The sequence below is a fragment of the Pygocentrus nattereri genome, chromosome 1 (genome assembly GCF_015220715.1).
Source record: "Pygocentrus nattereri isolate fPygNat1 chromosome 1, fPygNat1.pri, whole genome shotgun sequence".
Taxonomy (NCBI): Eukaryota; Metazoa; Chordata; class Actinopteri; order Characiformes; family Serrasalmidae; genus Pygocentrus; species Pygocentrus nattereri.
This window is the reverse complement of record NC_051211.1, coordinates 24,546,242-24,558,516: the sequence shown is the minus strand read 5'-3', so window position 1 is coordinate 24,558,516 and position 12,275 is coordinate 24,546,242.

Genomic DNA, 12,275 nt, shown 5'->3' with positions numbered 1-12,275 from the left:
CCATGGGTCTGAAAGGATGTGCAGCTGTCAAGAAGACATTACTGAGAAAAGTGATGTTGATGAAAAAAAGAAAATTAACAATGAGAACAATAAGAGGTGTTCTCAGAACAATTGGCTGACCACCCCAGAGTCTGGGCCTCAGCATCACTTAATGTGTTTGAGGTCTCCTAAAAAGCTGTGATAAAGACAAATGGGGACACAATAAATACCAAAAAAATTTTTTTGCTTAATTTAGTTTTCATTTTAATGTAATTTTAATAAATAACATCTGATTTTTGCACAGCACTGTATATTGTTTGTTAATTGTTATTGCGATATAGGCTTTTCAATACTGGTATATACTATGAGCTCTCTAAACAAAGTGTTTCACGTCTAGATCTGGATATACTTTGGCCAGATTATATTTACACTTTTCATTAAAATGTATCCCCACTTTCAGCAGCCAAGGTCTGACTTTCCTTCAGAAAGAGGGCGTCATTTCCATTTTACTGTTGGTAACCTACTGTAAACATGGCTTTTAACCTATTATTATTAGTGTATTAAATGCTGTTCAGTTGCTTGTTCACACAAATAGCTAATCAGCCCATCACATGGCTGTAACTCAATGCATTTAGGCATGTATAGGTGGTCAAGACAACTTGCTGAAGTGCAGACCGAGCATCAGAATCGGGAAGAAAGGTGATCTAAGGGACTATGAACGTGACATGGTTGCTGGTGCTAGACGGTCTAGTCTGAGTATGTCAGAAACTGCTGATCTTCTGGGATTTTCACGCAAAACCATCTCTAGGGTTTACAGAGAACGGTCCGAAAAAGAGGAAATATGCAGTGAGCAGCAGTTGTGTGGACGAAAATGCTTTGTTGATGTGAGAGGTCAGAGGAGAATGGGCAGACTGGTTCCAGATGATAGAAAGGCAACAGGTACCATCTCTGAACGTACAACACATCGAACCTTGAAGAAGATGGGCTACAGCAGCAGAAGACCACACTGGGTGCCACTCCTGTCAGCTAAGAACAGGAAACTGAGACTACAATTCGCACGGGCTCACCGAAATTGGACAATAGAAGATTGGAAAAATGTTGCCTGGTCTGACGAGTCTCGATGTCAGCTGCGACATTCAGATGTTAGGGTCAGAATTTGGTGTAAACAACATGAAAGCATGGATCTATCCTGTGTTGCATCACTGGTTCAGGCTGGTGGTGCTGGTGGTGTAATGGTGTGGGGCATATTTTCTTGGCACACTTTGGGCCCCTTAGAACCAATCGAGCATTGTTTAAATGCCACAGCCTACCTGAGTATTGTTGCTGACCATGTCCATCCCTTTATGACCACAGTGTACCCATCTTCTGATGGCTACTTCCAGCAGGATAATGCACAAGGTCACAAAGCTCATATCATCTCAAACTGATTTCTTGAACATGACAATGAGTTCACTGTACTCCAATGGCCTCCACAGTCACCAGATCTCAATCCAATAGAGCACCTTTGGGAACGAAAGATTCGTTTCATACATGTGCAGCCAACAAATCTGCAGCAACTGCATGATGCTATCATGTCAATATGGACCAAAATCTCTGAGGAATGTTTCCAACAACTAAGGCAATTCTGAAGGCAAAAGGGGGTCCAACCTTTTAGCAAGGTGTACCTGATAAAGTGGCCGGTGAGTGTGTAAGAAACAGATTAAAGCAGGCAACGAATCGTCTGAATTAGCAGATGAAGTGGAGAGGGTATCTAGTTTCAAGTTCCTGGGGGTGCATATGGACACAAACCTCCAATGGAGTTCCAACACCTCATTGGTTGTGAAAAGGGCACAGTAACATCTCCACTTCCTAAGGATCCTCAGGAGGCTAAATCTTAAGAAGGAACTGCTGACTGTTTTCTACTGCTGCTCCGTGGAGAGTGTGCTGACTTATTGTATCTCTGTGTGGTTCTCCAGTTGCACCATGGCACACAAAAAGGACTTACAAAGGGTCATCAACACCGGCCAAAAAATCATTGGACATCCCCTACCATCCCTTAAGGAACTCTACAGCAACCGCTGTCTCAGAAGGGCAGACAGGATTAAAAAAGACATCACACACCCAGGTTACCGAATGTTTGAACTGATGCCATCTGGCAGACGTTACAGACAAATGAAAACAAGGACAAACAGACTAAAAGACCATTTTTACAATAGGGCCATAGCTCTGTTAAACACAAACATGTGACTGATCGGGTAATGGTGCAATGTCATACTGTGCAATTAACAGTTCATTTCAATGGGCTAGTGCAATTTATCACTGGGTCTTGTGCAATCGTCTTTTTTTTTTGTTTACGTATTGCTGAGTGTAAATTTGTATAGTATTTAAGTTATTTTATTTTTCTCTTTCTAGTTTTTTGCACCGAGAACGGGGGGTTTGTACTTCAATTTCGTTGTGCAAGTGTATGAGTACAATGTGCAATGACAAAGTTCATTCATTCATGAGAGAGCTTTGTCTTGCAGTTACTGTAATTGTTTTAGATACACAGGGTACCTCTGGTTCCACACGATCCCACTATACAGTCATGATTCAAACCCAAGCTTTATCTGATGTTTGTACAGCACTTTCTACAGTAGTGTGCTATTGGATGGTGCACCATCACTGCTCACAGTAACAATCACAGTGCTATTCCTTCATACTCTATCATCCTTCACACGCTATCTAGTGTGCTAAGGGTCTTCTGCAGTGCTTTTTCTGTTAAAACAGTATTGTGGTGATACAATAGTTTTGAAAGTAAACATACTTTGAGTTATTATGGACCTTGTGTAATATTATTTTGGTGAACAGGTTCTGTTACCGAGTCCTGTATCCTGTATGCTACAGAAAATAGGCATTCCTACTCCTCAATAGAATTTGTTAATTACAACTCAAAATACTTAATGAATACTTAAGTTTATTCATAAGCAAGTACTTTTCCTCTTTTACTAACATTTCACCAAGAGTGCACCTACTTGTTGTGCTTCATCAACTTTTAAACTACTGAAAAGTAATCATGGAATCCAACAGAAGTAGACTATTTCAGTCAAAATAATGCAGACCAGTCTTTGATTACATCACAGTATTGATTCACAAATGAAATCTTATGTAATGATGCAGTTGCAACAGTAGTATTTAGTATAGCATTAGAAGCATCATGCAGCCCTGTGGGGATCCACCAGAGGAAGTGGAGCTGATGCTAAATAGGACTCTGTGTGTGTGTGTGTGTGTGTGTGTGTGTGTGTGTGTGTGTGTGTGTGTGTGTGCACTCATAAATACTACAGGGGTCACACGACTGACACATAAAGATGAATGAGAGATGATCTCTAATTAAACTGCTAGCTATAATGAGATTACCTTTTGCAGCAGCAGAGGCCTCAGTGCCCTTGACACCAGACAGCCAGATGCACGCGTATACACACACACACACACACACACACAGATGCACAGGCTCTCTCTCACAAAGACATTGCATTGTAATTAACTCATTTTCTGCTTTGTTAGATCTGGAGGTTGGCTGACCTTCCACCCCTGCGCCTTCCATCAACTGAAGCACTAACCGCCCTCCCGGCCAATCAGTGTTGAACTACATAGTAGTTCTCCTGCAAAGGCTGCTGGGAGCTGGCTATTTTGGTCACAGATGATTGACGTGCCTTCCATCATGACTGTCCACAGTGTCTATGTGATTACCTTCACAGCTTCTCGGATTTGAGATTTATGTGTGTCATTTACAACACAATCACATTTTTTGGATTAATAATGGTATAAACACAAATTTATTAGTGCTCGGGGCTCTATGGTTGCAGAAAAATGGTGTCAGAATGTTAAATAGGCTAAATCTAATGTTAAAAACATTTCATTTCAAAATTAGATTGAACACAGACATAGCATGGTCGCGTTCAGCTGATATCAAAAGTAATCCCAGTTACAAATGTAATAGTTCATGGAGTGATAATGTCTCTGTAATCTCTATGTCTCCGAACACTGAAGAAGATAATGTACCAACAAATTCACATAATTGAATGTGCTATAGCTCATTTGCATAAATACTCATGTTCCAAACGTCCCCTGTGAGATTCATGGTGGCATCAGGTGCAGGTCTTTTTTTGTTTAATCACCCGAGGTGGAAATGAAAATAGACAACAGTACAGCCAGTTGTGCACCAAAAGATTAACGCACAGGCAGCCTGATGGCTCTACAGAAGCGATCATTATCATTTGCAGGTGTCACGTCTACTTCAGAATCAAGGACATTAGTTCATGGTGGAGACCAAAGGGGAATTACACAGACTTTTCCTATAATAATGAAATGGCTGATGGAAACTAAGTCATTCAGATCAGTTGAATGTGAAATGTTCCATTCCAGAGAAACCTACCCACTTACAATTGCTCACAGTAGTGGCGATGGGATCCAAACATCTGAAGCATTTTATGCCTGTAAATGTTGCTTGGAGCCTGAGACATGATGTGTGAGATAATGTTTTTGCTTACAAATTGCCTTTTTAAATAGGATTTTTGGCTTTGTTGGAGAGATATGCAGAAGGCAAAGTAGCACTTCAAGAAAACTTCATGTTTTGGGTTTACCACTGTGTACCATTATCAATTTTACACGCAAAAAACTCAGAAGACACATGTAGTTCACTGGTTTTGATAGTAAATGAAATGGCTATAATTGTGCTGTAGACATTGCGATCCCTGGTTCCCTTTACTACCAAATCACAGTCTCCATCATTTCAGATCAAACCCCTACGGAACTAATTTACATCTGAACTGTCTAGAAATTTTGAAAAAATGGTTGGAATTCAATGATTGGAAATCAATGACAGTCTAAACCATACCACTTTAGGATCGGGATGGAGGGAGGAAAGAAAATACACAAGCAGAACAACACGCATACAGATGTCCTTGTTTCCTTATTTCTTTCACAAGAGGGGGACAAAGAACTCATTTGACAGCTTGGATGTTCTTCCTAAGCAAACATTGCCTATGAGTGCATTCTTCCTCACAGTGGTGGCCAGGAATTGCCACTGCTCCTGCTCACTGGGGTTCAGGTACTGACGGCTCACAACACATTAGATTATTATCTATAGATTAAAACACTTTGATGGTATAGCTCTGGCAGGAAGTACCTTTGGGCCAAGTCTGCCTTCCGCCCTCTGGGAACAAGTCTGTTATCCCAACATCTACGCAGGAAGATACCATATCTGTTCGGCAAACCATAGAATCAGTTTAAAGAGGAATTCCACAGATTTGTCAAAAAATTCTGTATAATTCAATGGAACAAATTCATTCAAACTGGTTTAATGTGAAATGGTTAATTGTACAGAAACCTGATATGGCCACTTCCTGTTTCTCCCATTTACGCTCAAAAAAGGACTACCAAATGCTAGAGGGTGCCCACAACCAAGTCCACAATGAATAGGGATGAATGGAGCAACTACAACCGAAACAGCTAAAGAGAAAAATTAAACACATTTCTATCCAGTTTATTATTAGAATTTAATGTAATTTAACATTTTATTTTGGAAAGTGGAAAAGAAAACATACCCGTATTTTTCTGTTTTTATACAGTAAAAAGCTAATGAGAGATGAGCTGATGAGACTGAGGCTGGCGAACTGATTAGCGGTTTGTGCTCACTGACATCATGAATGTACATGAGGCACTGTTGTAAAGCTCTATAACTGGAGTTCAAAAACACTCAAAATATAACAGCAGTGTTGAATTTTTTTATTGTTCTTCTGCGTTGAGAATGCAAGTGCATTTTTCTATAGGAAGAATTATTAAGCAATTCCAAACCACGATTTTGCACAAAAGAGCCATAGGAACCTATTAATTTTGGACTCACTCAGGAGCACCCTCTAGTGTCTAACAAGCCCTGAAGACATTATTGAGTGTCAATGACAATACTGCTCCTCATGAGAATAAAAAGATGTCAGTCATCAAGTTATGAAGCGCTTTTCACTATTGACTGTAGATTTGAGGCAACAACAGAGCAAGTTCTAGAGCAGGCCTTCAGTTATCAAAACAGGCCATAAATGTCAAAACTTCTACGCTTCTACAATACTTTACAAATCAGTTGACCATTAGAGAGTGCAGGTGAACGCCCTCTTCTAAAAAATACCAAAAGTCAAAGGCAAAAGAAAGATTTCAGAAGCAAAAGAGTGATTCCAGAAGCAAAGACTGGAAAATGAGTAATACATTTATATCAGAGAGATATAAACGAGATACGACTGCTGATAGGTTGGAGGTTAGGGAACCAGCCTTGCAACCGGAAGGTTGCTGGTTTGATTCCCTGAGTCGACACTACATGCCCTTGAGCAAGACACCTAACCCCAGCTGCTCCACAGGTGCACTGCTCCGGGCAAGTGTGCTCAAGTTTATTTGTCATTTGCACAACATGTCAAGACATTTATGCACGTATATGTAATCACTCTACAGAAAATAAGTAAGTATATTTAATATACATATAATATATATATAGTGAAATATACACAAACTATATAATAAGACAAATATAAACAAGACATAGAGACAGTACACACTTTAAAGCGACATGAGTGACTGTTGTTGTTCTTTAAAGTGGCTTAGTGTTAAGGACAAGTGCTCACTGTCCCTTAGTGTTCACTAGTGTGTATGTGGTGTTTCACTGGGTTAGATTACAGAGGTGAAATATCACCATTGTGAGAGTAATAAGTATCCCTTAACCTTATTAGTTACCAAGCTAAAGGCTACACAGCTAATAAACGGCAACAAAAGCAAAAATAAAACAATACAAATGCAGTGCAAAGTTTTTATGGCTTGCTGATTAGCTTACTGTGTTTAACCGGCTGAGGATTAACCAGTGTTCCTCACTGTCTACTCCTCAACTTGTACGTGGTACTTGTGTAGTGTAAGTGAGACGCACATTTAAAGTGGATGGGTGCATGTTAATAAAGCACTGAAACGGAACCAGGGACTTCCAGAAGGTCTAGAGTGGCATCAACATCCGCGTCTGAACAAATTCTCTTGTATTGAGAGATGATGAGTTCTTTCTGGTGCCTGAAGCTGCACCATGTGGAACATGGAATGGGAAAATTTTAAAAAGATGCTGGCGGATGCACCATTTAAGGTGGAACAGGAAAATATGAACAACAAGCTTGCCAATAAGATGCTAACTTTAGGTTCGTGTAAGAAGGTGCTAACTTTAATCTATTATGAATACCTTCACAGATAAAGGAATGCTATAACTTACCTAGCTACAAAGCATTATCCATTGCCAGGTGTGTATTTCTACGGTATCCACCATAGATATACAATATAACATGGGGGGAAAATATCTGATCGGACAGTTTTCCATTGGGCATTTCAAGATATTAACTTAATTCTAACTAAAATCTCAAAACAATGACATGAGATTAGTACTACACTACTTGCAGTTTAAATACAACAAGCATGATGATTATATTTGACCCCTTAAAATCTCATCCTTCGGCTTATTATTCAGTGACTACAGGGACTTCAGTGCAAACGGATTAAGTTGTTCTTGGGTTATAGAAGTGTGTAATAAAACTTTGGGCCCTGGCCATTTAAGGGGTTAAACTAAAAATTATAGACATGTATTTTTAGTTCTCAGAAATCAGTAAGCCTTCTCTGAAGTCCTAGGAGGGCTAGAAGGGTTGCACACTGCTGAGGCTGCATCAGAAATTATATGGAGGCACCCACTAGACATTTAATAGATAGTTTTAACTTTATTGTCATTGCTCAGTACAAGTACAAGGCAACAAAATGCAGTTAGCATCTACCAGAAGTATGGAGGTTACCCCAAGCAAAAAAGCATGAGGGGAGCTATGGAAGAGTGAAGCTTTGCATAAATCACACAATATATAACCAGTATAACTAATAGTGTGGTTTCTCTTTGGGATATTTGAATACTATTTGTGTAAACAAATGTGCATTTCAATGGCAGTAAGTCTGCTTGTTGCCTATACTTGATTAACGTAAGTGATCCTGAAATGTGAGTATAAACTGACAAGAACCTGTTGAACTAAACTATAACGTATAGCATGGTGCCTCTGTTGGTGCAGAAGGGAACTTCTTTGGAGAAGGCCTAGCTTTAAAATGGTCCTTATTCTCGCAAGCAGCTGATGGTGATCCTTAAGCTACTTACAGTGGCGTCAGTTTCCATGAGCCAGACATTGCCTGGTCTCAGTTGGAGAGCTTTTTTTTCTTTTTAAAAAGCCATCAGCACAAACATTTAAGGAGCATAGTTTGTGGCCACAGGAACGGGGAAAAGGATTCATGCAGATCCTCAGGCATGATCTACTTGAGGTCTGCAGTGTCCATGTGCTGTAAGATGTGCTGAAGGGGCAGTTGTTGGTATATGACCTTCATGCTGAAAACACCATTTTCCACTTTTCATCAACTAACCTGGAGATTGATACAGACTAGGCCATGTAGGGGACAGAGGAGAAAGGGGAGAAGCAAGAGAAAGGGGTGCAAGCAAAGAATGTGAGAGAGAAAGACAGAGAGGGCAGTGGACACAGAGCTGTTTTGACAGCTTTGGAGATCCTTGCCCACCATCCAAAGGCTACGGCTGTGCCCCCTGTCTATTTGCGTGCATCAGTATTGTGCTATGAATACTCTGAGCATCATCTGATTATCCATACAAAAACAATGAAATAATATGGCCTAAAATATGTTATCCTTATTATTTAAATTATATCAGACAGATGCTTCATTTGTCTTATTAATTATGTCATGCACACTACAAAATATATGTTACAAATTACAAGGGTTAGTGGTAGGAGTTGCAAGATCTGTCATTTATACAGTATGCAGTAATATAATCTCTTCATACTGTGAACAATGTTTGCTGGTGATTTCAGGCTGTCTCTAATTTTCCATGTCAATATCCAGATGCTAGCAGCTGTATACTGAAACCATTCATTCTTCCACGTTGTTGAGATGAATCAATCCTTCCAGAGGATATGAAATGTATCCCCAATTCAGCAGTTGGACAAGGTGTTTACTCTTTCTTTCTTTAAACTTTACTAGACATTTCACTGAATTCAGAGTATTGCTCAGTTCAAGTAACCAAGAACTACAAAGAACTGCTGACTGCAGCAAGTTTTACTGAGTAACTTAAAACTATCCCTGAAACTGCATTAGTTCAGAAATTCTCATGACATAGCAACTTATTTTCTATGTTATATATGTATGGTGTTGACTGAATTGAGTTGAATTATGCTTTGTATGGAGAAAAGTGTAATAGTATTATTCCATGTAATAGTTTCCAGTGGTGGACAGTAATGAAGTAAATGTAATTAGTTACTGTACTTAAGTAGTTTTTTTGTGTATCTGTACTTTACTGAAGTTTTTCCATTTAGGGCGACTTCTTATTTTCACTCCACTACATTTCAGAGTCTAATATCTGACTTTTTCCTCCACTACATTGTGAGAAATCTGTCGTTCCTTTCAGTTTCTGTGTGTATAAAAACGTAACATCAAAACAAAAGAAGAGCAAAGCCAGAGCACCAATCAGGGCACAGCGGTCACTTTGTTCTGAGCTTGTTTTGACCTGTTGGTCATACCGACCCAGCGCAGCACACAGTTCAATATCAGCGCAGCAGCGTAAAACTTTGGGAGCACATGCGTCACCTAAATGATGAACTAACCTAACTTTGTGTAAATAGACCACAATATAGAAATATGTCCACATATGCAGTCGTGACTGGCAGGTTTCTTTTTTTCTGAGTTCATATAAACACTTTCATTTTATAGTAAATTAGTTTGGGTTAGTTTATGTTTATGAACAGAGACCTACAGATCAACACAGTAAAGGAAAACTTATTTGTGATCCTGAGTTTAAAGCCAGTTTTTATTCAACTTGAAACTAATTTATAAAGTAATCTTAAACTGAAACTTTGCTTGTGTGTAAAAAGTGATTTCAGAGCCACTCGGTTCTCCCTGATGGAAACTGTTTACCTTCAGTTTTTTGTGCTTATGATCATTTTAATAGACGTCAGCGTCACTAATTAATGACGTTCTATTAAAAGACGGGTCTTGTTATAAAAATGATAACAGGACATCAGAGTCATAATTACTCTTTTAGTACTTTTACTTTCGATACTTAAGTACATTTGAAAGCAAATACTTTAGTACTTTTACTTTTGATACTTAAGTACATTTGAAGGCAAATACTTTTGTACTTTTACTGAAGTTGAGGTCTAGAGTAAGGACTTCTACTTTCACTGGAGTAATAATTCACCTTGTGTGTCTCTACTTTAACTCAAGGACATGATTTGTGTGCTTCGTCCACCTCTAGCTTCCCTCATTACATGGAAGCAGCGAGGTGGTTTAGTCGACTTGTTTCCCCCTTTCCTTTCACCCTGTAGCTAACCAGACTCTCCTAGTGAAACTGTTGTACTGTGGCGGAGAAAGAGCTGATAGCTAACTGCTATTTAGCTAGCGATTTTGAAACATTGAAAAAGTCAAAATCCTTACAAAGTTATTGTGTTTTTTTACTCCGTGCTGCCTAAATCGTCACTGAATTTGACGTCTGTCGAAGACGCTAAATGAGCTTAAGGTGAGCATCTTTACCGGGACCTAAAAACGCGTATGTGCGGGATTTCTGTGAGCCCAGAAATGTCCGGTATATTCGCTTTTCACAGTCACCCGTTCACTGTGTTACACCGCGCCGACTCTTCTTCTCTCCAGCTCCCGCCTTCTCTCTCCCACCGTCGTTGGTCAGTGACGGTCACGCCCTCCCCTCACTCACAGGTCAAACTGCACCTCAGTCATCCCAGCACTATAAATACCAGCGGAGACTCAGCCAACAGCCAAGCTTATGGGCGGCAGGGCGCGGCGCCTGAGCAGCCCAAACACGGCCACACGCAAATGTAAATTCTTAGATGACTGACAGAAAACATGTGTTTTCGTCTCAGAAGAGATGCGTGGGAAGCAGAATGCATGACCTGGGAGGCTGGCACGTTCGCCTTTCAGTAAAATAAAGGTGCTTATTGATCCAGAAGCACGCCTGAGCACTTCAGGAGGACTGAGAAGTGTGTAGTGCAGAGTGCACCAACATTGAGTTACCACTCTGTGACGTCTTCAGGGTTTCTCGAGCGCTAGAGGGCGCTACTGAGCGAGTCCAGAATGAATGGGTTAAGATGGAGCATTAGAGAAAAATCATAGTTCATAAATGCTTTTTTAAACATTATAAACAAAAACATTTTTAATGTAAAAGAACGCAACGATTTGCTGAACAGAAAACAACATTAAACATTTTAACACTGCTGTTATACACTATACTGGCTAAAGTATTCGCTCGTCTGCCTTCACGCACATATGAACTTGAAAAGTGACATCCCATTCTTAATCCATAGGGTGTAATATGATGTTGGCCCACCCTTTGCAGCTATAACAGCTTTTTTAATGAGGATTTTTCACCATAGAAGGTCTGGCTCACAGTCTCCACTCTAATTCATCCCAAAGGTGTTCTATCGGGTTGAGGTCAGGACTCTGCGCAAGCCAGTCAAGTTTTTCCACACCAAACTCGCTCATCCATGTCTTTATGGACCTTGCTTTGTGCACTGGTGTGCAGTCGTGCTGGAACAGGAAAGGGCAGTCCACAAACTGTTCCCACAAAGTTGGCAGCGTGAAATTGTCCAAAATCTCTTGGTGCTGAAGCATTAAGAGTTCCTTTCACTGGAACTAAGGGACTGAGCCCGACCCATGAAAAACAACCCTTCACCATAATCCCCCCTCGCCAAACTTTACACTTGGCACAATGCAGTCAGACAAGTACCGTTCTCCTGGCAACCGCCAAACCCAGACTCATCCATCGGATTGCCAGACGGAGAAGCATGAATCGTCACTCCAGAGAACACGTCTCCACCGCTCTAGAGTCCAGTGGCCAGGTTTTTTTTTTGTGATCAACTATTTAACCCCGCTTACGCCTGATGACCGCTGGGATAGGCTCCAGCACCCCCCGTGACCCTGAGGGAGAAGCGGCTTAGAAAATGTGTGTGTATGTGTATTTAACCCCTCCCTCACATACGCATTGTGGTGCCACCAATGACTTAGTCAAACATATTCCTCTTATTATATCATACACGTTATTGCCAAAGTATTCACTCACCAGACATTTTAATGCTCCCAGCTAAAATTTACATTATTTACATTAATATGAAGTGGGGCCCCAAATTTACTGTCAACACATAGAATTGCGTAATTTTCTTTTTTCTTTCTAAGAGACATTAACAAGGTGGAGAAAAATCAGGGTTTTTTCCCAAGGTGACAGC